Below are 5,990 nucleotides of genomic sequence, written 5' to 3'. Positions count from 1 at the left end.
TTTGGGCCTTGTCTGATGTTCCCAGATGACCACATGTAGTTTTATGCATTTGAAGATGTTCTTGGTGATTTGGGCCAACATGTTATCATTTACACATTTTAATCATGAACTAGTTGGTCTTTGGCCGACTTGATTGAGTTGTTATTGCTTGCAGATGGTATAAAGGGAAATCTTAGAGATTCATTTTGGAGCATAGAGATCAGAAGAAGAAGAGATCAAGCGAAGATTTAGTTTCCAAAGAGATTCTAGTCTAGGAGGACTAAAGTCCAAATCAGTGCAGACTCTTACTAGAGGCTTATTTGTTGAGCAAAAGATCTCCAGATCTTAGATTTGTGTTGTATGGATTGTTTTGTAATCCTAGGCTGCGGTCCAGTGTGTGTAGCCACTAAAGGCTCATGTAATTCAGTAAATGGTTATGGTGATTGATTTATCTATTTATTGGTTATTTTGTGTGTTGCTTCTACCTGTTAAGTTGCACTTTACCGGTTTATCGGTTAGATCTTGTGTTGTGTTACCGGTTACTGATATCTTGCATGCTGTTTTGTGTTATGGGCTGTAAGGTGGGGATGTCCTTCATTGGATCTCCCTACCTTGATTGTGTTAATTGGCATCAAAGCTGGTTTGTGAACCTATTGATCGAAGAAGACCAGGTTATGTACTGGTTGGTTGGAAAGGAAGTTGAGGCAGCTTGTGGACTTGTTTAGATTATCGAACATGAGACAGTGCAAGGCTTGCAAGTAGACCACCAAACCTAGAGCTTTATCTTGAGGTAGTTAGTGGGTGGAGATTTGAACAGATCACTAAAATGAGGTAGGCTATAGGGTGGACCGATAGATTCATCGAGGAGAGGCAACCTGAATCCGTAGTTAGACCATTGAACCCTTGAGGCAGTTGCAAGTACCTACTAATAGATTGTTGAATCAGATCAAGTGAAGGGAATCACTTTTCAATTAACCCCAAGAGTCTGATGCAGGAGCACCGAAGTAGTTCAAACTAGCACTTGGATTTGATCCTAGTGAGACATCGATTCTAGTATTGGCTTGGTATTGGTATGTTCTTACCGATTTATTTTGCAGTGTATGGAGTGAAGATGAATTGGATTGTGGTTGGTTTCCATAACTTGCAAATAGTTGAACAATGTTGTTTTGGGCCTTGTCCGATGTTCCCAGAGGACCACGCGTAGTTTTATGCATTTGAAGATGTTCTTGGTGATTTGGGCCGAAATGTTATCGTTTACATATTTTATCATGAACTAGTTGGTCTTTGGCTGACTTCATCGAGTTGTTATTGCTTGTGGATGGTATAAAGGGAAATATTAGAGATTCATTTTGGAGGATAGAGATCGAAGGAAGAAGAGATCAAGAGAAAATGTAGTTTCCAGAGAGATTTTGGTCCAGGGGGACTGGAGTCTGGATTAGTGTAGAATAGTGTAGACTATTACCGAAGGCTTATTTGTCGAGCAAAAGATCTTTGGATCTTAGATTTGTGTTGTATGGATTTTTTTGTAATCCTGGGCTACGGTCCAGCGTGTGTAGCCACTAAAGGCTTATGTAATTCATTAAATGGTTATGGTGATTGATTTATCTATTTACTAGTTATATCATGTGTTGCTTCTACTGGTTAAGTTGCTCTTTACCTATTTATCAATTAGAACTTGAGTTATGTTACCAGTTGTCAGTATCTTGCATGATGTTTTGTGTTATGGGATGCACAACGGGGATGTCCTTCATTGGATCTCCCTACCTTGATTATGTCACAACTATGAGTAAAAAAGTGGTGTGGGCCTACTTATCAAGAAAGATTCAAAGTTTGGTAGGGGAAAGGATTATTCTGGCAAGGGGTTTTAATGATATGGTGAACAACATGGAAAAGGGGAGGGATATCACAACTCACTTAGGTTTAACTGGATTTCCAGAACTTCATATAATCAAATCATATAAGAGACATAGTACAAAAAAATGGAATTTACACATGGACTAACAAAAGGAATGGGTTTACAGGCATAGCTGAAAGATTTGATCTCTTCCTAATTGGCAGGGATTGGGAGAACCTATTAGTAGCACATGAAGTTGACATTCTCCCATATATAGGTTCAAATCACTTTCTTGTGTAGCTTCAAATTGTCCCAAACAAACCTTCAATAAGGTGGCCATTTAAGATTGAAAATATGTGGTTTAGGGATGAAGGATTGAAGGATTTAGTTAAAGTTTGGTGGGATGAGGTAAATATGGAGAACCATACATGGAGGTATAGGATATGCGAAAAGTTGTAGCATATCAAACACAAAGTGAAAGATTGGAATAATTCAAACTTTAAAAATATATTTGTAGAAAAATAAAGAACTGAGAATGAATTACCCTAGATTAATGAAGAAGTCTTAGAGAAAGGAATGAGTAAAGATGATTTTGAGATAGAGAATAAGATAAAATAGGAGCTAACATAGATCTTGGCTAGGGAAGAATGCTTCTAGCAAAAAAAATCTAGGGAGATATGGTTAAAAGAGGGAGATAGAAACATAAAGTTTTTCCATAGGATGTTAGTAGCTAACACATGCAGGAATAAAATTGTTGCAATGAAAAGAGGGGATGGGAGCATAACACAAATAGAAGAAGAAGTATATTGGGAGGCATTCCAATTCTATGAAGACTTATTAAACAAAAAATAGAGGATAATGCAATAGATAAGGAGAAAATAATTGGTTGAATCCCCATTATCATCTCAAATGAACAAAATAGAAGACTGGAAAGCACAGTCACTTTGTTCCAGCTATGCCCAAATAAGTCTCCAGGCCTAGATGGATTTATTTCTTGTTTCTTCTAGAGATATGGGGATATTGTTGGATCTAACCTAGAAAAGGTGGTTAAGGAATCTAAGAAAAAGGCTACAATATTGGGATCCATTGACCATACCTTCCTATCTTTGATTTTGAAGAAGAAAGATGCTTAGGAAATGGGGGATTTTAGACCAATCTACCTCTGTAATATGATGTACAAGATTGTTGCCAAAGTCATGGAAAAAAAACTTAAAGGAATAATTTCAAAGATCATTTCAGTTGAGAAAATTGGGTTTTCCCTAGGGTCATTGATTGTAGAAGTTATCATCATTGCACATGAAGCCATACATTCAACAAGAAAAGAATGTGATGTGAGTATGATAGTTTTAATGGTGAGGAAAAGTTCCAATTTTACCAATTAAGATAATAAAACCACTAATCTTACCTACGAGAGAAAAACATTGAAAGAGGGGTGAATGCAATAAATCTAGGCACAATCCAAATAGGAAAAGGGCTGAAATTTTGATTAGATTCACTAGTTTTAGTTTTCCACCCTCTTTTAGTTGAAATTAGGATGTAAATTGTGAAAATTTTGTGGTGCACAACCCTTATTCTACACTCTCCACAAAATTATGTCCACAAAATAGGCAACCATCATTATATTCTTGAAATTATAGTGTACCATTTTTCTCTCTTTATCTTTGACTATGATTGATTCTTCACCAAATTTGGCTACTCTGTTAACAAGTTTGTTAAGAAAAACAAGCATGAGTAGGGAGAAATCAAGCATGATGTTTATGGAAATGGGCTCCAAGTTAGCATAGATGACAACAAAATTTAAATACAATACTGATTGCATTTAAATTAAAAAATGCCTTTGACATGGGAAGATTCGAGAAAGGTTTCCCAAAGTATTTCGATGCAGAGGGAAGTAGAGTATACCTAAACTATTTATTATCATTTTATTGAATGTCATAGGTAGTGCCTACAATGCCCATATTGATAGAGCTGATTGGCTCTGATACAAAACTAGTATTCACAATCTTCTATGGGTTAATTTGAACAAATTAATGAAACAATTGTCTTATACTCCACACAGTGTTATATTATGTATTTAAATAAAATTCATAATATATTTTTTTAATATATTCTTTCAACTTCCAAACATTGATTTTTCAATCAAAAATATTTAAGACATAAGCTATTTCAATTGGTACACTTACACAATTATCATGTACATCTAGAAATTTAATAAATAAATAGTCATTCAAGCTATAATCCATCTATGTAGATGTAGTACCCCTCCTAGATCAGACTCTTTTTGTATGTTTTTGATTGACTTCAGTGGAACATTATTGTATATTGATTCAGATTTGATGTGATGTTATTTCATGCTTTTTCTAGATTTGTGGTGTATGCTTTTATGCAATATCTCAGTGCTTATGATTAATGTTATTTTATGGATTATTATCATGGGCTAACACTCTTACCTTATATGTGTGATGCATTATTTATATGTTACGTGTTTGCAAGTGTATTGGGATGCAAGGGGATGATTTTCCTTCACTCACTCTAGTGAGACAAGGAACGCCACGATTCTCATTCATCGGTGTGTGTGTCGTGTTTGTTTATATATATGTATATTTGTCTATATACACGTGTGGATACTTTGGTGCAGGACATTGTAGGTACTAGTACCAGGTAGGTATAGGGTATCGACTCCACCTGACTTCACAGGTCTAAGTGTGCCTTATATGTCTGATGGGAGTGGAGGAGATAGTTGTTGGACCCTAACTTGACCCTTAGTTACACTCATGTGTGTGTTGTCAATCGGTTGTCTTTCCCGTCTGGCTGGTATGCAAGTCATAGTGCGTTGGTTTGGTCATTTGTGAGTCGTCATTTGATCATTCTTCATTTTGCATGCTTTTGTTCATCTGAACGGTTATTTAATTGAATGGATGATACTATATTATGTTGGTGTAATTAGTTAATTATTATTCTCTTGAGGTTATTGATTTAATTGAATTAATGATTTGCTAGATTAAATGGTTAAATGGCTTATTTTATTGTGTAAAGTTGCATTAATATATATTGTGGAAGTCATTTAAGTTTTAAATGCTTGTGCTGAAGGAAAGTATTGTGAAAAAAGGAAATGAAATAAAAAATAAAAGTTTTTCCTTTTTACCTTTCCATTTGAATTTTTGGTCAGTGCAAGAAGCTAAGTCCACTTTTTGGCCTCTTAAAAATAAGAGTTAGGAAATATCCACTACTTATTACTTATTATTAGCTTAAATTTTGAAACACTTAGAGATTGAATCTTGAAAAAAGCTAGTAATATAAAAGATAGCCCTCTGAGTTTACTTTCCAAATATGTAATTTATTTTAATACTCACATAATAAAAAATAACTTTTTGAATGGAGTTCTAAAAACTATGTTTTAAAAATGCTTGTTTTAGGACCATACCATGCATGTGTACAATCCACACTTTTTGACACAATTAAAATTATTTTCTCAAACCGTTTTGGGAAATGGTTTGTAACACACTGAAGATTGATGAACATATTTTTTTGCATTTTTTTTTCTAATATTTTTTTAATTAATTTTTTAATGACCGTAATTATCTTTTTAAAAATTTGACATGTATGGCCCACATAATTTGACGTAAACTTAATTTTTTTTAAAATAGAAAATAATTTTGTGTAGATTGATGACATAATTTTTTTTCAAAATTCATTAAAATAAAGAAGTTATTAAATTAACAAAATTAGTTAATATTTCAAGTTTCTGGACCCGATTTAGTATAAATTAAATGAAAAATAGTTAAAATAATCAATATTTAAATAAATTTATATATTTAGAATCTAGACTATATAATCTGAAATGGGTTTTAATTTCATATAAAAATTCTCTAATTACAAGCACGTAAACTATTTCAGAAGTTCATATTTGTGCTTTCATTCATGGAGATTTGAATTTGTAGGTCCATGTCTCAAGTGTGGCCATCCCAGGCCTATCCCAGGCCTAATCCCGAGCCAAGTGGCAGGTTGTGGAATCAAATTCCACAGAACGAGGGCCTATTCCTTTTTTTGACCATTGGATTTAATAAGAGGCCCTTGTTTCTAAAACGGGGGCCCATTCCTAAATAATCGTTGTTGTAAAAAAAAAGACAGATTGCATCAATTTACCACACTATCATTGAAATCTGTACTAACAAAC

The sequence above is a fragment of the Cryptomeria japonica genome, chromosome 7, assembly GCF_030272615.1.
Source record: "Cryptomeria japonica chromosome 7, Sugi_1.0, whole genome shotgun sequence".
NCBI lineage: Eukaryota > Viridiplantae > Streptophyta > Pinopsida > Cupressales > Cupressaceae > Cryptomeria > Cryptomeria japonica.
This window is presented reverse-complemented; position numbering follows the sequence as displayed.